Source organism: Rattus norvegicus, chromosome 5 (genome assembly GCF_036323735.1).
Source record: "Rattus norvegicus strain BN/NHsdMcwi chromosome 5, GRCr8, whole genome shotgun sequence".
NCBI classification, from domain to species: domain Eukaryota; kingdom Metazoa; phylum Chordata; class Mammalia; order Rodentia; family Muridae; genus Rattus; species Rattus norvegicus.
In genome coordinates this window covers 154,015,225-154,039,289 of record NC_086023.1, presented here as the reverse complement: position 1 = coordinate 154,039,289, position 24,065 = coordinate 154,015,225, and the positions used below count along the sequence as shown (strand labels likewise).

General features: G+C 41.8%; 1 protein-coding gene and 1 pseudogene across 4 annotated transcripts in view; both read right to left on the bottom strand.

Annotated features, from left to right (window-relative positions):
• Luzp1 (leucine zipper protein 1) overlaps window positions 1-24,065 on the bottom strand; it is a 75,502-nt gene that overhangs the window by 25,782 nt on the left and 25,655 nt on the right. For all 4 annotated transcript variants that reach the window (XM_006239274.5, XM_063288465.1, NM_030830.2 and 1 more), the window contains one exon: window positions 786-888. The gene's annotated coding sequence lies outside the window, so the exon portion shown is untranslated. The remainder of the gene's footprint in view (window positions 1-785; window positions 889-24,065) is intronic.
• LOC134487017 (aminoacyl tRNA synthase complex-interacting multifunctional protein 1-like) overlaps window positions 7,736-24,065 on the bottom strand; it is a 34,697-nt pseudogene continuing 18,367 nt past the window's right edge.

The following is a 24,065-nucleotide window of genomic DNA, read 5'->3' as shown; positions in this document are numbered from 1 at the left end:
CCGAACCTTCCCCCAGTTCTTTCTCTATCCACAGTACTCCAGAAGTGACGAGAACCACTAGGTCAGGTCCATTAGCTGCTCCCTGCTCATGATCTCTCTCTCTCTCTCTCTCTCTCTCTCTCTCTCTCTCTCTCTCTCTCTCTCTCTCTCTCTCTCTCTGTCCTAGTTCATTGGCATTCATTCTCCATAGCCTTCATGTGTATCACCAATAAAGACTGGCTCACAAAACCAAAGAAAGTAAAGGAATTGGTGGTTAGTCCAAATTTCTTTAATCTGTTTATTTCGGTGTGCTTCTTAAAGGAAAGCGAGCCACCATCTCAACCCCAAAAGTAACTTTCTCAAAAGGTGAATGTGATAGGACAAAAAGGAGCTAGTTTAAAAACTTAATTCTATCATTCCTGCCTGTGTAAACTTGAGAAGTTATTTAACCTCTCACCTCACTTTCTGGAAACGATAAAAGCACTAACCTCACAGAGCTGGAATAGGTATTAAGAAAGAAAGTGTATGACAAACAGGCCTGACACACAGTAAATACTCAGTAAGTGACAGGTTAGACCTGTTCCTTAAAGTTTTTGGCTTCATGACTAGACTACAACCCTATCAGGTTTATGGACTTAAAAGAGAAAACACGTAAAATGCTTAGCTTAGCCTCATGGTTCATACACAACAAGGCATCAACCAACACTGAGTTTCCTCCCTTCAGTTGCTGGGGTAGAAAATTGTAAAGGCTTCAGAAACCACCCAATTCAGTTGGTCTGCCAGACATCACTGTACAGTATACTTACCATTTAGGTAATGGGAGCTTTCTGTGGGGACTTATGGTTGCCCTCCCCACTGTCTGCTGTCTTGGAAACAGTCGCTGTCTTTCACTGGGAGCTGCTTGTTGACCTAGACAGAATATAAAAGAAGAAATAAGAACAGCATGAATCATGCCAAAGCTCAGGTGACCCGAAGACTTCCACATGGAGTTCAGCATCATAAAGGGCAAGGCGAGCTGTACCTATCCCCTGACTGCAAAGAGAGCTACCTATGTCTCTGAAGGGGAACGCGGCTCCGTGCTACCTTCCCTCCTATCACATTATAGGACTCCAGGCCAGATGTCTTTATTTAAATTAAAAATCTATTATTTCCCAGTATTCTAAAGATTTATGACATCTTACATCTGGGAAGCACCTCAGAAATCAACTAAATGCCCAAGTGAGAGAGGAAACTGGATCTTGGAAAAGGTGGGTCATGCAATGACTTAGGGGTAAACCTGGAATTATACTAAAAATAAGATGTTTTGGAAGACAAAGTAGAAAACCTATTACATCCTGGGCAGTACACTTTATACAAAACATCAATGTGATAATGTTGCTTATAGATAATCTAAATCTTAAGAAGTCAAGTAACTTTGTCCAAAATCCTATAGCTTACTCAGTAAACACAGTCAAGACTTAAACTCAAGTTTATCTGAAAAAAATAAAGCCATTTCACAACACTAACTCTTACTTTATTGCCCTTTTTGACTCAGTCCTCAAAAGATGTCTTAACTACCCAATGCCAATTAGAGCTAGAAGTAGAGTTTCTACAAACCTCTACTTTTATTTGAAAGAAATCACTTCCTAAAAGATAATCAACCTGAAACTTACTGCTGAAATTTGAGAAAAGTTATGAGAGGTAAAGGACTTCCTGTTAAATCTTCCTGTCTACCCTGTCTTAAAGACTGAAGATGGCATATAGGTGATCTCTAACCTAAAGCTTTTGGACAAGACTCTCACATTCAAACATCTCTTTCTTTGAACCATGACTTTCCAACCCTGCAAACCTCTTCCTGGCCTCCTTCCAAGACTGTTTGTTGGTCCCTTTAGTCCAAACCACAACCTGAAAATTTACACATACCACAGAACCAACCGTCTCTGTTCTCTCAGAGAGTTAGGGCAGAATTAGAGAAAGAGATAATAGTTTTGTTGTTTGTTTCTTTAATGGTTTAAAACATGACAGCAAAAGGAGTGCCTGAAGCTCTAAGCCAGTAGCCTGAGTGTGGACTACGGGATGTAGCTCAATTGGTAAGGATGCATTAAGCCCAGGGCTCGATCCTCAGCATAATCTGGGCTCACAGTGGCCAAAAGAGGACATCAGAGCCCTGGGACCGCAGTTACAAATGGTTGTTAGCCGCTTCATAGGTGCTGGGAACTGAACAAAAGTCCTCCTTTGTTCTTCACACTTCTGCCATCTCTCCAGCCTAAAGAATTTGTTTTTAAAAGGATCCACACCCAGGGCTGGAGAGATGGCTCAGCAGTTAAGAGCACTGACTGCTCTTCCAGAGGTCCTGAGTTCAATTCCCAGCAACCACGTGGTGGCTCACAACCATCTGTAATGAGTTCCAATGCCCTCTTCTGCAGTCTCTGAAGACAGCTACAATGTATTCATATGCATAAAATAAATAAATATTTTAAAAATAAAAAATTTTAAAAATCTATACCCTTTCCTTCTACCATGTGTATCCCGGGGGTTAAACTCAGGTTGTCAGGCTTGATGGAAAAGGTCTTTACATACTGATTCCCTCAGCAGCCCAAGATGACTGATGGCAGGGAATACCAAACTCCAGTGCTACAGCTCCTTCAGAGAGCTTTTTGTTGTCTCTGCCAGTGTATATGTGGTAAGTGCAAGGCTGTCTTCAAAGCAGAATGAGTCCTTACACAGTACGGACACTTCACTAACTGCCTCATTTTCCTCAGAAGCAAGAAAGTTCCAGAGAGGAAAGACATGTCCAAGGTTACAAGGCATATTAATATGAACATTGCTGTTTCCTTTTTGAAACAAAAATAATAATAAGCATAATGAATAAAAAATACTATTAGGGAATTCTGCTTCCAGATGACCCTCTCAAAGGTTACACCTATAAACACAATAAAAACAAAACCAACCATCTGAAATGAACAAAAACCGGCAGATTTAGGAAAATTCAAAAAGGGACTGGGGTGGGTTCTGGCTGATAGTATCTAGCTGTAGTTCTAATTAAAAAGCAAATATTAGGCTCCTGTAGGAACCAGAAGACACTGGACCAGCCAAAGATAATGGGAAGTAGGAAAATCAAGAGCCTGTAAGAAGAGAGACCCAGCTGAGTGTGCGAACTTGGTCTTAAACTGGCTAACAATCCTGAATTGTGAAGTGCAGAAGGCAAAATTCAAAGACCTCATTAAAGACAAAACAGTAGGAAAGAACACTGGCCACCGCTAGGGCAGCAGAGCTTACGATGTGAACCTGATTAGCCATGTACTAAAATAAAAACTCCGAATGGAAGCCTGACACAGTGGCACACACCTTTTGCTGCAGCACTCAGGATGTAGAAGCAAGGGGATCTCTGAGTTAAATGCCAGCCCAGTCTACAAACTGAGTTCCAGGACAGCCAGGGCTGCACAGGGACACCTTGTCTTGAACACCCCCCACCCCAAAAAAACCCTGAAAGTACTCCTGCATCCAAATGTATAAGCTATAAACCCAAATTATGCAAAGAATTAGAAGAATGAAACCCAGGAACTAAAAACGAACAAGCAAACGGGAACACTAAGATGAACTCTGTGGAGGAATTTTAATCTAGCAACATAGCTGCTCTGGAAAGGGATCACATCCAAAGACTTTGTGGGTCTGCTGATCCAGCCGGAATGACTCACCTTTAATTCCTCTGGCTGGAATAGATACATGCCCTTAGTACACACCTTTAATACCAAACAATGTGGGTAAGGTCAGTTTGTAGAAAGAGGCAGCCATGCTTGAAAATGATGTCTTAATGAGGGGCAGTCAAAGTGATGAATCAGAAAGGTTTTACAGAATGAGTCAGTAGAGAGGCAATGTGGGGAAGCTGAGTTCATGGTAGTTCAGTTGGTGGCGTTCAGAGGCAGTTTATCCCAGGACAGTTTTACAGACAGAATAAGCTAGACACAGCCAGAGATAGAGTGAGAAGATTAGTACATACTGCCAAAGTCAGAGACCAAACAGAGCAATTCAGTCAGAAGCCAGTTTGAACCAGTCAGCTTGGAGAAGAGTTGAGCCAGAACAGCTGAGGTGATCCAGCAACCGAAGATGAGAAGGATCTGGAAAGAGTGAGTTCATTCAGCAGTCAGCCTCCAGATGACAACTGCATCTGGTGACTGAAGTTCCTTTTACAGGACTCAAGCTGACCAAAGACAGAAAATACAAGTATTAGACCTAAAGGAAACTCAAAACTAAAGGAAAAATGGGAAATCTTGGACAAGAAATTGGAAGTTCTTTAAAAAGTAAGGAGTTTAGAACAGGAATATAGTTTTACTTTGTTTTGTTTTAATTCACTAGACAGACTTAGAAACAGAACTGAGTATGGGGAGGTGGCTCAGTGAGTAAAGTGGTTGTTGCACAGACAATAGGATCTGAGTTTACAGTTAACTTAGGTATCTTCAACACCCTTGTGCAGAAACCTGACACGGTGATGCACATCTGTTACCCACTCTGAGTGGTTGCTGGTCGGCCAGTCTCCCAGTCAGGGTCCCATGTTCAGTAAAAGACACTATCTCAAAAACAAGATATAGAGCAAATGAGGAGGACACTTGAAGTTGACTTCTGGGCCTATACACATAAAACCATGAGCATGTACACATGTACTTTTGCACAAGCACCTACACCTATGAACATATTTACCATACAAAGGAAAAAAATTTTTAAAAATCAAATCTCTAGGTGATAGTGGCAAGCACCTTTAATGTGGATCTCTGTGAGTTTGAGGCCAGCCTGGTCTACAGAGAGAATTCCAGGACAACTAGGGCTACACAGAGAAATCCTGTCTTAAACTTGCCACCTCCCTCAAAAAAATTAGTAAGTCTAAACATTTAAAACAAAGAACAGAATAGCAATGACAGTGGGAGCAGAACAAACAAACCAACTGACATAAGTCTGAGTTGTCTGTGGCTTCCAGAAAGCCTCTATCAGACCCTTCATTAGGGTGTACAAATTAATTTCTTATTATAAGAAAAATTGGTAACAAGATATGCAATGACTTAAGATCACAGAGCTACACAAAATTTTATTGGAACAGGTCACCTTCATCAACTCATTAACCTCTGGGAGTCACCCAGATAAAAGCAAAGAAAGTGTAAATGTAGAAAATAAAAGGTCAGGAACAAAACTGAAGCAATGTCCAAAGTAACGCTGGGAAGCAAGTCGGTCTTTGCTGTGCTGTAACTGCTGCTACGGCTCTCAGTGTTGTCAGGGAACGGAGCAGACACTTGCATGTGCAGTATCTTCTCCAAAAGCCTGTCTGTTATAGGATAAGATGGGACACTTGGTCGCAGTCACTAAAATTGGTGAAGCAGCCAACCTGAGGTTTAGATTTACTTAATTTTTTTTTTTTTTTGGTTCTTTTTTTTTTTTTCCTTCGGAGCTGGGGACTGAACCCAGGGCCTTGCGCTTGCTAGGCAAGCGCTCTACCACTGAGCTAAATCCCCAACCCCTAGATTTACTTAATTTTTAAGAATTACTTGTGTGTGTGACGTATATGTATATGTGCGTGGGTGTGTGTGCTCATGCAAATGTGGGGTAAGAGACGGTGAAGCAGCTGCACCAAGTGTCCTCACTGACTTCATAAGCTGAGCCATTGAATGCTGGAACTCAGGACACTTTAGGCACATGTGGAAGAACAAACGCTCAACTGCAGAAGGCATCCCATTTTAGTAATTCTGCCTTGATCCCCAGTCCTGCTCACTCCACCACCTCACAAAGGGAAAGGAAAGAATCTACATCAAGTGGTCTTCTCTGACTGAAGTGGAAACTAAGAGTAAGACGCATCTTCAGAGGCAGAACACAAATGGCAATCCATGCTCTGCTGCAAATATACCACGGGCTTAGAGAAGAAATTAAGCCTCGGTCTAGCCATCTAACAAAGGTCCCTCTACATAGTATGCAAAAATGATCTAACACTATCTTCTGACCCACAAGGGTAACAAGCACGCATGTAGTACACATACATGAATGCAAGCAAAAAAAACATTCATGCACTTTTAAAGGTAAATATATGTAGTAAAAATTTTTAATGATTTTTTTAGTTGACTGAAGATGGAGATACATATTCATAATCCCAGTACTTGGATGACTAAGGCAGGAGGATGGTGAATTTGAGGCCATCTTTGGTGACACACAAAGAAACCCCATCAAATCACAATGAGAAAACCAACTTATCAAGAAAACTGGAGCTCAAGAGATGGCCCTGCAGTTAGGAGTGCATACTGCCCTTACAGAGGATCCAAGTTCATCAGCCCTCAGCACCCACATCAGGCAGATCACCACTTCCTATAAGTCTAGCTCTTAAGTATCTGACACCCCCGGCCAACAGCACCTGTACTCACATGCACATATTCACACACAGTTAAAATAAGGATGTTTTTTAAAACAAAGAAAATGAACTCCATTCCCATGTGTTGAGATCTCAAGTTCATTTCCTGACATTTCCAAACAGCCACTAGCATTTTGGGCCACTCAGAGCCAAACGTTATAACCTGAGCTCTATCCCTGAGACACACATGATGGAGAGAACCAACTGCTGCAGGCTGTCCTGACTTCCGCATGGTCATTGTGCGCGCGCGCACACACACACACACACACAAACACACACACACACACACACACACACACGCGCGCGCACACACACACACACACACACACACAACCATATCTACACAAAATAAAAGGAAGTTAAAAAGTTTTAGCTGGGTCTGGAGAGATGGCTCAGTGGTTAAGAGCACTGACTGCTCTTCCAGAGGTCCTGAGTTCAATTCCCAGCAACCACATGGTGGCTCACACCCATCTGCAATGGGATCCGATGCCCTCTTCTGGTGTGTCTGAGGACAGCTACCGTTTATTTATATAGAATAAACAAATCTTTAAAAAAAAGTTTTAAGTGGCTGAATCTGAAGAACAAACTGAGTCTCTTAACCTCTATGAGTTACCAAGACAGCCTAAGGATTTAAACAGAGTAGTTAAAAAGCAAGTCACAACTATCCTAAGGAGGAGGAGAAATCACAAGTACTTTTAATTAATTAACTACCATCAATCTCCATGGTAATTACAATCAGATAAATACTATACCTCTCTTTTATCAAAGAAGCAAGGGTTCAAAGTCTGATAAATGGTAAAGTGGACTTTCATTCAGGTTACTCTGCTCCAAATTTTGCTTCTCTTCTGGGGCGTTATCTCAAATCTTGCCCACAGAAAAGCCAGGATTGCTCTACAGTCCACACCACAAACCTAACTGAGGGGCAGTTATTAAATTCATTTGTTTATTTGTTCAAATCGTACTGAGGATGAAAAGTAAACAGTCCTTGTCCTCACAGTAGTGAGAGCAGACTGAAACAGAAAAAAAATCATGCAGTACATAAATTACATGTACTATGCCTGGACAGAAATTTCCTCACTCTAAGTGCCTGACAGATGCCCTCTGTTAAGACTGTTCCAAGGGGAAGGGGAACAGAAAAGAACAAAAAGAGAAAAGCCTAGCATGGTGGCTCAAGCCTATAATCCCAGCACTTTTAAGGCTAAGGCAGGAGAAATGTTATGAATTCAAAGCTAGCCTGGGCTACATAAGTTCTAGACCAGTCTGGGCTGCAAGAATAATACCCTACATAACCCTTTAAAAAAGCGAAGAGGATACTGCAGGTATACAGGCACCCACACCGTGCACACATGTGCACCTCAGAGACTAACTTATCACGGCTTCTTAGTTAGTCAGTTTGTTTGGGTTTTGTTTTTTTTTTTTTTCCTCTTTCCTGGTTTTTTTCAACACAAGTATTTCTCTATGTAGTACTGGCTGTCCTCGAACTCAAAGATTCACTTGTCTCCACCAAACATGGGTTTAAATCTTTATCTGAAGAATTACAGGAAGTCCCTTAAGTATTAAAGATAAGACATTTGTGCTTTGAAAAGATCACTAACTTCAGTATGAAAAACAGATGGGAGGAAGAATGTTCCTACGAGAGATCAGCTAGAAACTGATTTCTGAAGTCCTGGAAGAATGACGTAAAAGCTAATAAGAGGTATATGCTGGGATTTATCATATAGTACACCTAACCATTTTTTCTCTCTTTTTTTTAACACTTATGTTTTGCCTGCATGTACACCTGTGGACCACATGCATACCTGGTACCAGAGATCAGAGAGGATGTTACATCTCTTGGAGCTGGAGTTACAGATGGTTTATGACCTTCCATGTAGGTGCTGAAAATTGAACCCTGGTGCTCTGAAATAGCTGACTACTAAGCCATCTTTTCAGGCCCTGGTAACCATTTGCTCTAAGTACTTTGTATCAATCAATTTAAATCTTACAGCAACTCTATGTGACAGACACTATTATTACAGGAGTAATAAAAGACACATGGGTTAGGTGTGGCCTCCCTCTAACAAGTACTTAGTAAAGACTTCAGTCTAACTAGTGCCTAGTAAGGACTTCTAGTCTACTGGCCCTTCTTTCTGCACATTAAAAAGTCAAGCCTTTCTAAGCCTACACAAAAGTAGATAGATGCCAAAGAAAATAACCACTGGAACCATGGACCAGTATCCTTTTACATACATCACCATAGACTTCAAACACTCATCTCTATACTGCCAGCGACTATGCTATGCTTTTCCTAAGTTCCCTTTCATGCCTTTTCTTCCCTTTTCAAAAACCTCTAAAACCATGAGCTGATAACATGTGATCAAAAAGCAACATCCAGACCTTTACTTTCCAATTCTAATACCATGCCAGCATTTTGCCTTCCTTAGTTAGAACAGATACAGTCCCTGCTGTTCTTTATACATACACTACCCCACTCTCTTTTCACATTTCCTTTTGTCTTGTACCCATCAGCTTACAACATTCACTAGAAGATGGCTACTTGGAGTAAAGTGTTCACTCCAACGTTGGCCCTTCTCATATCGCCAGCAAAAGTGAGAGTCAGCACTTAGACACTTGGGTAACAACTTGTCAACTGCTGCAACGTCCAAATCCACGATTAGGGGATTCGTCTCAAACAGGGTCTAGCCAGCAAGGGTGCTAAAGAGCATGTGGAGTGAGCACACACACAGCATACATGAGACCATGCAGTAGTCTCTGGCAGATTAGAAAAAAAATAAACTGGGCTGGAGAGATGGCTCAGCGGTTAAGCACACTGACTGCTCTTCCAGAGGTCCTGAGTTCAATTCCCAGCAACCACATGGTGGCTCACAACCATCTGTAATGGGATTCAATGCCCTCTTCTGGTGTGTCTGAGGACAGTGTACTCACATATATAAAATAATAAATAAATAAATCTTTAAAAAAAACAAAACAAAAAAAAGAAAAAATAAACTGGTATAAATTCAGATAATTTGAGAAGTCATGCTCTTAGAACAGAAAAATAATGTGATACAAGATGACTAGAGAGACTCACTACAATGAGATTCTACGGACAGGAAATGTTGCTTAGCAGTTAAGAACACTTGCTCTTGCAGAGGACCTGAGTTTGAGTCCCTGCAATCAACATGGAGGCTCACAACTGTCCATACATAACTCCAGTACCAGGAGACCCAAAACCCTCTTTTAACTTCTAAGAGTACACAGTGCACAGATATACATGCAGGGTAAACAGCCACATAAATAAAATAATCTAAAAAAAAAACAAAAAAAACAAAAAAAAATGAGATTCTAGGTTTCTAAAGCACTGTCACATTGATCCAGAGATCATATTTGGGAAATAAGATTCTAGAATTTCCTATTTAGAAAAAACAAAAACAAGAAACTCTCCTTTGATGTGTACCTAAATGTCTAATTGACTGCTAGCCTTCACAAACTCATTTTCTTCATGAACCCTGTCTTCCACTCTTGACACTGTAAACAACCCCCCTCCCAATGCCTGCCTACCTTAGCCACAGCACTACCACCCATCAAGCACAAGACTCACTCTGGACTTTCTTTGTCTTAAGAAACTGTCAAGCAGCAGGTCCTGTCAATCCTACTTCCCAGGGTTCTTGGTTCTACCCCTGTTCTCCACATTCCTTGCTACTGACTCTCACCTGCTGGTATGAGAGCCCCATTAAGCTTCTCTGCTTCCAGTTGTCCCCATATATAAACCACTCTCAAAACAGATTACATTTCCAAAATTTTACTTTTGGATCAAAACTGTAAACTATCAAGCAAACATAAAACTCCAGCTGCTTTCCATTTCACTTAATCTACAGTCTTCAGCCACAGCCTATGGGGGCCTCCAGCTCTAACCTAACTTCTGCTGTCAGGTCTTACCCTCCTCTCTTCACTCTCCATTTCGTGTATGTGCTGTATTCATTTCTATGCACTACCTGTTCCCTCTTCCTTTGTACCGCTGGCTCCTTTTAGTCACTCAAAGTTCAGCATAAATTTTACCACCTCAGTAAAGTTTGGATTAGCCAATATAAAATAATTCTCACCCTATAATATATCACCATGCTCTGTGTTCATCTCAGCACTTAAGCCGGCCTGCTATGTTTATTATTCATCTCTCCTCTCTACAAGTAACCATAACTTTTTTACCAAGTTCATCACTATATCCCCCAGTGTCTAGAACAGTGCCTGGTAGATAACAGATGGCTCTATATCCCAGAGGAGTGGTGTGGGTTGGAGACATAAAGGTATGACTCATATCCATAAAGCCAGTGGGGGTGGACAGAGATTACTCAGGGAGAATGTCTACCATGTGAAGAGAGGAGGGCATGGAAGCATAAGCATTTAATAGCCACAGAAAGGAGGATGAGCCTGTAAAAACACTAGAGAAGTGGGAGGAAGATTAGGGCAGTATTACACCACTGGAGTCAAAAGAAGGAATGAGGCGTAGCAGTTCACTAGCCAAGAAAACTACAGACAACATTTTTGTAATATTCGGTTTGGTAGAAGATACTGGTGACCTCAGTAAGGAATGTTACTGTGAAACGTAAGGGACAGAAGCCAGATGGACTGAGTGGAGAGGCAGTGAATATAGACATCTGTGGTGGTTTATATATCCTTGTTCCATGGAGTGGCACTATTAGAAAGTGCCCTTGTTGGAGTAGGTGTGTCACTGTGGGTGTGGGCCTTAAGAACCTAGTCCTAGCTGCCTTTGGAACAAGAGGCAGAACTCTAAGCTCCTTCAGCACAATGCCATGCTCCCACCTTGATGATAATGAACTGAACCTCTGAACCCGTAAGCCAGTCCAATTAAATATTCACTATATAAGAGTTGCTTTGGGGCTGGAGAGATGGCTCATCGGTTAAGAGCACTGACTGCTCTTCCTGATCAATCCTGAGTTCAATCCCAGCAACCACATGGTGGCTCACAACCATCTGTAATGGGGTCTGATGCCCTCCTTCTGGTGTGTCTGAAAACAGCTACAATGTACTCATATAAATAAAATAAATAAATCTTTAAAAAAAAAGGAAAAAAAGAGTTGCTTTGGTCATGGTGTCTGTTCACAGCATTAAAACCCTAACCAAGACAACAGCTATGTAGAAGCATTTGTATGTGCAAAAATAAAGGTGATAAAAGGGAGAGTTCGGGGACTGGAAGGTTCTGTTTGGTTTTGTCTAAACCAAGAGGTCTCCCAAGTACTATCCTACCAGTCACAGGTATGAACTCCAAGTCTTTGTTTTTTAATGTGTAAGTGATAAACTCACTCTTCTTTATTGTTATTAAGGTTTCATCAATGTCTTTCAGTTACAGAGCACTTACTTAATTCCGCTATTGGCCATGGTTTGGGCCCTGCAAACTCCCTTCTCCTTCACCTCAAAGGGAGCTCCTTTGTATGTGGCCACACACTCATCCTTGGTGTGCAGGTAAGGTTGGATCTGCTCCCAGATCTTCTTCTTAGGGTTCAGCTCCTTGTTGAGCTCTCCAGGGAAAGCATCAAAAGTAATTCTGTCTCTAGGAACGGACCCATTGGGAGGGGCCAGAATCTCCACTTTCTCTGATGAGCCAGCACACATCACCACTGCTTGGGACAGTACTCCCCACATTTTTGCAGACTTCAGATTAAAAAGTAAAACCACCATCCAATTTTGCATCTGTTCTAGAGGAACAGGATTTACCATTCCACTGACCACCGTTCGTGGGGCTGCTTCTCCCACATCGACCTCTTTGACATACAATGAATCTGTATCAGGCTGTTTCTTGGCAGTAACGATACAACCAATTCGAAGATCCAGGCACGATATATTGATAGGCTTATAGTTAGCATTGCTGCCGCCAACTGCTGCTTCTCCTTTTTCTCTCCTTTCTTTTCAGTCTTCTCTTTTACCATATTTTCTTCTTCTCCCCCTCCTTTGATCTGTTCTTTTGTACCAGGAGAGGTGGTGGTTGTGATACTGATGAGACTATCACACTTTCAAAAACAGCACAATTCGTCTCCAGTGAAGAACTCAATGGAACAGGTACTTGCTTCACTCCATTATGAATTTCTGCCTGAATCAGCTCTTACTTTACAGTTCTTCTATTTCTTTTTTCAGTTTAGCATTTTCAATCCAAGTGTCTTTTCTTCTCTCAAAGTTGCCTGCAAGATTGCGTTCTTCTTGAGAAGAGCAGCCTGCAGCTTGAGCTATTCAACGATCTGATCCACCTCCGCAGCCACTGCGCCAGCCTCCTCGGACAGCACCATTAGTCGCCATCTTTCCTCAGAATCGGCAGAGAACCATGAGGAGCCTCAGCCAGGGGAAGGTAAACTCCAAGTTTCAAAATGTTTTTACTCACACTCAACTTAGAATACGACTGGTTTTGGATTAATTCCTAAGTGCCTAAAAAATCAATGTACAGGTCTTTTGCTTACAACAAACATCTCATCTCTCTTATTACAATGCAAGATTAAAAAGCAGCTTTTTTTTTTCTTTTTTCTTTTTTTCAGAGCTGGGGAACGAACCCAGGGCCTTGCGCTTGCGCTCTACCACTGAGCTAAATCCCCAACCCCCCAAAAAAACAGCTTCTATATACAACCTTGGCACTATTAGGAGTGAGCTAGATTATACACTACAGGACATAAACTTTAAAGTTTTCTGCTTTATCCCATTTTAACGTGAAGAAAGCAACCACTGCCTTTCATTTTATAGCCTCTAGAGAACAGCCTTTTGTCTCTATTTCACTTCCCTGTTTCCTGCCAGGGCAACATACTACAGTGGAAAGAGCACACAGTCAAAAGTCAGAGGAGCTGGGTCCCAACTTTAATTCAGTTACAGAGCAATGTTGATGACTAAATTTACCCCATGTAGTTTTTCAACTGTATAGAAATCGTATGTAAACTTCACAAAACTACTGTTAAGGTCTGTAGAACAATAGACATCAAGTGCCTAGCCATGTACCACCTGGAAGTTTTCTTTACATTGATAATGTAATTAAATCTTTTGTATTTTAATTGTCAGTCCCTTTGTCTCGGTGTTATCAGCAAGTCTTTGGAAAAAGAAACTCTGAGAAACACTGGTATGGTTCTAATAGAAAGAATTTTAAAGATATACTAAGAGTGGTGGTTGGGCAAGACCACAAGTATAAGCAAGCAGCATCCAAAAGGACAGGGAGGATGCCCAAGTCAGGAACAGGCTCTTCTCCTCCCCAAGTTTCTCCCTGTACCTATGAACGTCGTTATGTGTACATGTACATTTCTGTGTGAACATATACCATGTGTGTGCAAGTATCCACAAAGGCCAGGCTGTGAACCTCTGATGTGGAAGTTGAAACAAAACTCAGGTCCTCTGAAGAGTAACGAGTGCTCTTAACTGCTGAGTCATCTCTCCAGTCCACAGATTTTTTTCTTCTTATTCTTCAATGTTCATTCTGTACCTCCCAAACCCTGGCACTGTGTGAAATATATAGTTGATAATTCTAAGACCCTGACAACCAGTTCACACTCTCAACCAATCCTGCCTCTAACCCCTGACAACTAATTGACTTACTCACATGAAACCATTCGTGATAAGAGGAAACTAGTAAGATGTGGAAACTTAAGGGTTCTTCGGAAAATTGATTCAATGGTGTTTTGCTGGAGCAAACACATGAAGGAACATTTCATTAAAGTGGACACAGGTGTGAAAGGCTAAGGCCAACTTGTGAAGGAACATTTAGCTGAAGCAGACACAGGAGAGAGGATGTTCTGCTAAAGCAAGCACATGAAAGGACATGTGATGAAGCATTCTTTGCTAACAACATGCATGTATTGGTCTGCCTTACATTGTGTAGTTGAGCTGCATTTGTTGAGACTCCATAGACAGAAACACCAAAAAACCTCCGGTGGTGAACTACAGTTTTTTGCCACTTGAGTGGACTCGGGCTGACTGGATGCACATGCTGAGGCAAGACCCATGCTGAAGTAAGGCGCATGGAGAACACGTGATGTTTGGAGGATATAAATAGGACTCCATAGAGTGACAGACAGAGAGACAGAGAGACAGAGAGAGACAGAGACAGAGAGAGACAGACAGAGAGAGAGAGACAGACAGACAGACAGAGAGAGACAGACAGAGAGACAGAGAGACAGAGACAGAGACAGAGAGAGACAGACAGACAAGCTGTGCAATGCTTGTGGGTCGATTATCTTCACTTCCCTGAGAGAGGCCACAGCTGAAAATTTCTGGTGTTCCTGTTAGTCCCTCCTTCTGACCCAAGCCAAGGCTGAGGCCTGGCTATCTCTGCTAGGTCATGTCACTGCTGGCTATCCTAACTCTACTGAACTGGACTATTGGTATACTCATGAAGTGTTTGTGAGTGGACTGAGCTGACGCTGCCTGTTAACTGAACTGAACTGCCAATTTCCAGACAACACAGATGGGAGTTTCTCCAAAGGACCTTCCTAAACAGGTCCACTTTGCCACCCCCACCCCCACCGTCTTTTCTTTTCTACTACCTCTGGTGGTGGTGGGCTACATGGGAGTTTAAAGCATTTAAGAACCATCATTAAAAATAAGGTTTGGAAAACAAAGTTAACACTAATATCAGTTCTCACAGGGGTGAATGAAACACTAGTACTCAGGAACGTTTGTCCTCCCCAGCATCAATTGTGTAGCAAAAAGGCAAGTACTTGTTAAGTATGGTAAACTTTCTAAAAATGGCTCCTAGTGGTCGCTTTCCCTTTTTTGCAGACTCTACCTGGTGACTTGCAGAATTCTGATGAAGAAAATATAGTAAGAGTTATGAAATGTCATGTCTAAGGTCAAGACTTACTAGCATGTATACAACTGTACTTGTTCTCTCTCTCTCTCTCTCTCTCTCTCTCTCTCTCACACACACACACACACACACACACACACACGATATTTATAATTTGTTTAAAAATATAGGATGAGGGGTTGGGGGATCACAGAAAGGGAAGGAAGATGAGTGCCAATATGAATACAGGATGGGGCCAAGTGTGTGGAATTAAGATGAAAAGACTGGCCATGATTCTCCACTGTTGAAACTGGGTGGAGGAAATTCATTAAGTAGTAAGATGAGGCCTGGTTAAGGGGCACAGGCCTGTAATCCCAGGCACTTGGGAAGCTGAGGCAGGAGGACTACAAATTCAAGGCCCAGCCTAAGTTAGTGAGAGGATGACAAAGTAAGGCTTGAAAAATGGTTCAGGTGGTAAACTGCTAGGCATACAAGCATGAGGACTTGAAATCAATCCCCAGCATCCACATAAGAAGCCAGTGTAACCCAGACCCTGAAGAAGCAGACGCACATAAATAAATGTAATTGGGGCCAGGCCATATCTCATTTCCCAAGTATCCATATAGTAGTCATACTGGATCCATTGTCTCTCAACACCATTGAAAATACCAAGTTTAGTGAAACTAGCCTGTAGCCCCTGTAGCCCCTGTTCCTCAGGAGACCAAGGTAGAAAGAAAGATCACTGAGACAAGGAACCTATTGGGGGTAGGGAGTACCCAAACAGTAAAGACCAATATGTATTGTTCTTGCAGGGGACTCAAATTGAGTTTCCAACAACCACATTAGGAAGCTCACAACAGCCTGTATAGATCTCTAGCTCCAGAGGATCCAAGGGGCCTGCAAGGACACAAGTACGTGTATGTGTACACACACACACACACACACACACACACACAACTCCAGGTTCAGGTTCCCTCTTTTGACCTCTGTATTCTAGGCACACATACATGCAGGCAAACACTCACACACAAATAAATATTTAGGAAAAAATCATGAGACCAACTGGGGCAACATAGCAAAATCTAGAAGAGTGGTTCTGATACACTATTAGACAGGTTTTTACCCTGATCTAATCTTTGCACCTGGTCAATGACATGGCAAGAAGGGCAAAGCATCAGAAAAGGGTAGCTCTGGATGAAAAGAACCTAGTACACCGTAAAGACTGGACTGGGTCCTTATTCTAATTGACTATAAAGATACTTTGATATCAAAGAAATCTGATTATGAATTAAGGATTTGTTTTGTTTGCGGGGTTTGTTTGTTTAGGTTTGGCTTTGGCTTTTCAAGTTCGGTTTCTCAGTGTAGCCTTGGTTATCCTGGACTAGTTCTGTAGACTAGACTGTCTTTGAAGTCACAGAGATCCACCTGCCTCTGCCTCTTGAGTGCTGGGATAAAGGTGTGTGGCAACAACAACCAGTGAAGTTCTTCATAATTTAAAAGGAAGAAAAAAGAAGGAAAAAAAAAAACAGCCCAAAACACAACTAATATAATCACAAAAATGTTTAGAAGTATCAACCAAAGTAGAATAAATGACCTACCAATTTTATTCCTTGGTATATAAAACCAAGAGAAATAAGGACATATATCTACCAAGACATATATACTAGAGCAAAAATGTTCATTGCAACTTTCTCATATAGCCAAAGTGGGTGTGATCCCAAGTGTCCATCAACAGTAAAACCAGTAATTTTGGCATAGCCGTACAATTCAATATTCAATGGGATGCTGGGGGGTTGGGAGAGCCAGAACCAAAAAAAAAAAAAAAAATGCTTAGAGTCTGACTCTATGTGAAATTCAACAGGCAAAGCAGCAAGGCCTACTGAAGAACATCTATAAAAGCCACTCAAGAGACTGAGATAAGGTCTCTGGTTCAAGGTTCCCCAGGCTACAGAGGGTGTTCAAAGTTAACAACCTAGGCTACTTAGTGACAACTGTCTGAAAACATGTAAAGAGTAACAAAAGTGCTGACAGGTATACTCAGTGACACACGGCACTAGCATGCTCAAGGCCACAGGTTCAACCCTAGCACTTCAACAACAAAGACAAAGCTAGGTAACAAAGAGTGCAGTACCCAAGAGGCCCTACAGCTGGACTACAAACACACCAAGACCCCATCTCAACAAACACAACAAACCCACATGGGGATACACACCTATGATCTCAGCACTTAGGAAGGAAGCAGGAGAAACTAAAGTTCAAGGCACAGTAAGTTGGAGCCCAGTTTGACTACAAGATACCCTGTCTCAAAAGAAACATAAAAATTAATTAATTAATTTAATCAATGCCAGGTTACTGAGGGAGCCAGTGATGATGACGAAGAATTATGAGGAAATCAGTGTTCTGGAATTCTGGAAATAGTCTGTGTTTTGATCTGCTATGTATCTTAATATAAGTCATTTTTATATTATATACACATAAAATGTATTGAGCAATTTGTGCGTACTACTACAGATATATAATATAATCATAAAAATAACAAATATGAAAATAAAATCAAAACCTTAGATATTGGTATTTTGTAAAAGTCATATAAGCAATTCTAATATATAGTTAGTGCTAGGAGCTCTCCATGTCAAAAAACTCAAATTTGTGATTCCCTGGTCTTCTATTACAATATTAACTGTGACGGGGAGAAAATAAAAGATGAAAAGATGGGAAGGGGGTGGCAGAATGAGAAGGGAAGGGCTTAACTGAAAAAGGAAACAGTCCAGGGCAAAGAGAAAAACAAAAGTCAGTTCTGATGAAAATAAGGACACAGCAGTGGTGAGGCAAACCTCATCTTAGTTCAGCTTTGCAACTAAACATTGGCTGTGACCGCTTAGGCAAACTGCCCCATTCCTCTCAGGATTTCTTACGGCTTTAGTTAACAGGAATCCAGTAGGAACCAGCTCTCTTGACAGATCCTAGATTTATTTAGTATTGTAAGCGCCTCCTTATTTATTTCCTGTTCCAAACCCGACTCTTACTCTCTGAATAATATACCTTCTAGCTATTCAGACAAAATCACTTGAGCCAAGAATTCAAAACTTGCCTGGCCAACATACCAAGACCCTGTTTCAGAAAACAAAACAAAAGAAATAATATACCGCCCTACTGCCCATTGCTTACACAGTATTTCATGGTTCAGATGACCTACACTCACACACACGCTCAGTCCTCAAAAAATCCTCTCAGATTACAAGACTATCAAATCTATTTTGTATATTAAAAGAAAAAAAAAACTGAGGCTCAACTTTTAAATAATTTCCTAGTGGGGTGGGGGTTAAGAGCACTGACTGCTCTTCCAGAGGTCCTGAGTTCAATTCCCAGCAACTGCATGGTGGCTCAAAACCATCTGTAATGGGATCTGATGCCCTCTTCTGGTGTGTCTGAGGACAGCTACAGTGTACTCATAGAATAAATACATAATTTTTTTTAAAAGAAAAGAGAAAAAATTATTTTGCTGGCCTGAGGTAAGCTGAGACAACTAAAGAAGGGTTTCACTGCAGCCTCGTCAGGACCAGGAGAGAGAAATGTATCACCGCTGCCACCCCTCTGGCCTCCCAAACAGAGTAACCCTCTCACTGCGACTGCAAGCTTTTCTTGCTCCCCTAAGTATCAGTTTCACTAGTTATTTTTTGTTTTAACTTTTTATTGATTCATTCACCCCAGTCCTGCTCATCTCCCTGTCCCCTCATATCCACCCGTCACTCTTGCAACCTCTCCCCAACAAAATAAATACACATAAGCAGAGGAAAACATCTCATCGCAGAAGCTGTAGTGTGTCAGTGTGTCCCACAGTACATCCCTCTGTCCACACACCTTCACTGCAAATGTGCACTGCAGTGAGTCATGGGTCTGGTTCTAAACCTCTGGCTTCTGTGTGACACCATCCTTATTGGCAGTTCACCAGGCCTTCTCTCGGTTACCTGCTGTTGCCCTGTGTCATGGAGATCAGCAGCACTGGTCTTTTCACACATCCCAGTCATTCTCAGATGATACAGATTTGGGGCTGGGCCAACTCAGGGCCCTGGATCTGGGCCTAGGTGGAAGCTGAGCTGGTCAGTGTACCAAGTCTCCCTCATCAGAGCCACCAGGGCAAATTCTCTAGCACTGCTCAGGCTAGGCCACCCAATGCTGCCATTGGCAGAAGACAGGGTCAGCTCTCCTGCTCTCATCCCCTGGGGGCTGCTTACCAACACCCACACACCTCCTGAGCCAGCTCCACCGTGCTGCCCAGTCAGGCGCCTGGCCTACTCTCCCAAGTGCTGCAGCTGGCCAGGGCCAGGGCCAGCTCACCTGTTCTCACAATGGAGGATTGGGGGTGGGGGGCTCCCTCCCTCGATCCTACCCTAAGGGATGGCTCACCTGCACCTCTTGACAAGAGCCAGCACTACTATGCTACCTGCACAGGCGAGGAGCCAGCTATTTCATTACGGTTTTGTTTAGTTGTTTTTGTTACTTTTGTGATAAGACACTGAATGTAGGACAGTGCACATGCTAGGCAAATGCTCTACCACTAAGCCACAATCCCAGCCATCATTTGTACAGTTTTAAGAGAAAAAAAATGACAGTTCAAGAAGAAAAATCTCCAAGACTTAAAACAGCCATACTCAAAAGCTTCTATTATGTATAAAGCTAGAGAAATCAGGGCAAGACATGTTCTAACAGGAAGGTACACTCCCACCAGCCCTCAGTAAGTCAACTGTTGAGAGGACACTTCTTTTATTTAAGTCTACTGTTTTCTCCTGACCATTTAAGCTTCTTCAAAGAGTGGAAATGATATCTTCAAGAGTCTACATTCTTGCCTGTACCATAAAGTACCTAAATCAAAACTAAGCCACAAACCACATCTTTCTGACTTGATAATTTAAATAGTGTTTTCCAAATTTTAAAATTAAAATTGGTTTAAGTACTTAGCCAGATATTTTTCAATGAATAACATAAGAAACACTAAGGAAAAAAGACAATCAAGAGTGCTAACACCTACATTGGGCACATCCATTTAAATAGCACTCAATGGAAGTGTGGCACATGAATGATAACTGGGAACTTAAAATCCATTAAAAACCACTTGTGGGAAATAAAATATCTAGGACAAGAACCAAGAGACTGGGCAACTGGGTCAAACAAACTAGGTTCTAAAACAGTTTTACCAAAATATGCCTAGCATGCATAGGCTTTACACACCATACCCAGCACCTATGGCAGCCAGTGCAGCCCAGTGAATACAATGGAACAGAGCACAGCGTACTTGTTCTCTCCTCAGGCCAGCACCTGAACCAGCAGCAGCTCACCTTTGTCATCCATGACACCCCCTAGCAATGCCCCAAGCCCAGTCACAGCACCACAGGAGTTAAGCCAAGCAGTACTCAAACTCAGGAGGAAACGAGTGTGCCACCTGACACTTCTCTGGCACATAAGCCGATTAGTTTGAGTTACAAACATGACTGCAAGATTCCAGTATGATGATGAAACTACTTTTTCTACAAACTAAAAATAACTTCATCAAAACAGAAGCATTCTCCAAGTATTTCTGCCATGTCAGCAACCCCAAATTCTATTTGCCCAAATAATTTATCTATAGAGATAGTGTTACTGAATCTACGAATCCACATTTCCCCTACTGCTCATCCTAATGCTAGCCTGTGAGCAGAACAACAGTCTTACATGCCTTCCCTCCTCTTGCCTTTTAAGTTTATCTCCCATTAACCAACTGTACCAAGCTGTGGCTCATGCCTTGTGTGGAGTCACAACTGGAAGAGCTGAGCTATAGCCAACCAGAATGAAGTGCCAAGGAAAACTGAAAGACAAGACAGGGCATGATCAGAAGTCAGCTAAATGTTTTCTATTAAGAAAGGAATGGAAAGCACTCCACCCACCTAGAAGAATACAGAGCAAAAGCAGTGTCCAGCATAGAGCCAGAGTGTCCTATATAACTTTAGAACACAGCCATTATGTTTATTCTAGAGTCGATGTATCCAAGTAGCTCTGGTGTTCTACAAGAAGCATGAAGCTATCCCGAGTTGAAGTGACTTGTGTGTTGAAAATAAACTCCCATAGTTAAAGCCAAACAAGTTTGAATTGCAGATTTTCCCAATCACACACAGGGAGGCTCTACTGAGAAGCAGTAATTACAGGGAACTAGAAAGCCATGCTCTTTGTATCTCAGGCTCAGTGGGAAGTCACCACTCCTTCCCAAAGCAAAAGCTGCTAGACTTCCTTGTTCTTTGCAACTGGCATCAGAAAAAATGCCAGAATGCTGTGCCACCCTATAAAGACCCAACAAGGTATTTGTTACTACAACAGTCACTTGGGACATACATTAATGCACTTCCTACAGATCCAAGTTTAGAGTAGTCTTTTCACATCTTTTTGTTGTTATTTTTATGGTGTTTGTTTCTGCTTTTGTTTTGTTTTAAACAGGATCTCATATAGCTCAAGCAAGCCTCAGACTCACTATGAAGTCAAGACTGACCTGAACTTCTAATCCTCCTGCCTCTCCTCAAGTGTTGGGATTACAGTGTGCATGCCATATCCAGTTTATGTTATGTTATGTTGGGATAAATCCAGGGCCACGTTAATATTAGGCAAGCTCTCTACTGACTGAGCTACAATCTTAGCCCCTGTGGCTCTTTTAACATTTTACCATCTCTTTAAAAAGCAAAACTAAAACTAGATTAGCTATAAAATTTATACTCTTGGAAAAATTTCCAAAAAAGTTATCTTAGCCTGAGACCACCCAAGAAGCATAATGCAGAATCTGCAGAGCCATGGAGGCCAGAGAATGAATGGTATAGAAACTGAAAGCTTGTACTAGTTTATTCTGAGAACCCTCAAACGGTACCTGGAATATGAGACTACTTCAGAAAGCAAAATATGGTCTTATTGGCCTCACTCATTTGTTGGCTAAACTCTAGGCAGTTACTTTCCTGCTTTTGATGGTGACCACCTTCAACAAAGTAAATCTAGGGACCATCCTAGAGAAGCACTCTGCCACCTGACTTTTCAGTACTCTATGGTAATACAGTTTTCTCCCCAGCTGAACTAACTACAACAGAGGTTTAAAGATCCAACCTACAGCTGTTTTCAAAGAACTTACATTCCACAAGAATGACCTGGCTCCTACTGTATGAGAAGCCAAACACAATGCTGGGAACACCAATGTGAGAGCTGCAAGTTTCAACAATACCACAACAAAGATTGCTACATTCTGTCCTGCAATGGGCCTGCCCAGACGTAACTAACATCAACTACGTGTCCTGGAGTTAGGGTTACTATTGCTGTCATGGAACCCCATGGCCAAAGCAATCTGGGGAAGAAAGGGATTATTCAGCTAACACTTCTACATTTCTGTTCATCACTGAAGGAAGTCAGGACAAGAACTCAAAAAGGGCAGGAACCTGGGGGCAAGAGCTGATGAAGGGGCCATGGAGTAGTGCTGGTCACTGGCTTGCTCCTCATAGTATGTTTGGCCTGCTTTCTTATAGAATTCAGGACCACCAGCACAGAGATGGCACCGCTTACAATGGGCTATGCCTTTTCTCCATCGATCACTAAAAAAATGCCTTCCAGCCAGATCTTACAGAGGCATTTTCTCCTTTCAGATGACTCTAGCTGTGTCGAGCTGACACATAACTAGCCAGCACACCATGTATTTGTCTTTAGTCATCTGTGACCAGAAATACCCTACAAGCACACACTAAGGCCTTTCTATGTATCACTTTATTCCTCAAAATGATCCTGGGACTGGAGAGACAGCTCGGTGATTAAGAGTGTGTACTCTTCCAGAGTCCAGCTCACAACCAACTGTAACTCCAGCTCCAAAGGATGACCCCTCCTCTGGTCTCCACAGGTACCTGTACTTACATACACATACCCACCCACAGACAGGCAGGCAGGCAAGTATGTGTGCATGCACACACATACACACACACAGAAATAAATAAAAATTCTGACCAGGTATAGTGTAGGGCATACCTTTAATCCCAGCACTCAGGAAGCAGAGATAGATAGGTGGATTTCTGTGAATTTGAGACCAACATGGCCTATGTAATGAGTTTGAGGCTAGTCTGGGTTACATAGAAACCCTGTCTTTAAAAAAAAAAAAAGTTTGATAATACTCTCCTCGTTTTAGAGACCAGAAAATCAAACCTCTAAGAGGTTTAACAATTTGCAACTAGTAACATGGCTGAGATTCGAGTTCAGATTGGAATTTAAATTTTCGCTTCTTTTTACTTAAATATTTTAACCACCAAACTACTCTCCTTCCCACTAAGACTGGCAGAAGAAGACACCTAACGAACGTTCATTGAATCAGTCATGACCGCTTCAATACAAACTCAGAGTGGTGTTTTGGACCAGACTTCAGTTCTATTTTACTTTTGGGTGATGAGGAGTAGAGAAAAGCCCAGCAACCTGGGCTGCACCATGAAACTTCTCAAAAAATGAAACAAGGAAAAGGAAGAAAGGAAAGGAAGAGGGAGGGAGGGAGATAAGACTCAAACTCACAAAACTCTCTTTAAATAGTAAGAAGTAAGAGAAAACAGCTTCCAAAATTGGACTTAACATAATCCATTATTACGAAAACGGGAGGGAGTGTTTTGTGATGGCTTTGTTGCTTGAGATACAGTCTGAATGTTACTCAGGATGGCCCTGAACTTATGAACTTAAGCAATCCTGCCACCTCAATGTCCTCAGTGCTGGGAGGTAGAGGTATATGCCACCAAGCCAGAGGGGAATTTGGCTATAAATTAAGCCAATCTAGGTATTGTACTAAAAGGGAGATATAAAATAAAACCTAGGTCTAAATTATTAAATAGTGATAAATTCTCTTACTTTTCCATCTAACAATAGCACCCTAAAATTCAAATTTGACAATACCCCCCCAAAAAAACCCACCATTACAGATAGCATTATGTGAACATAGCAAGT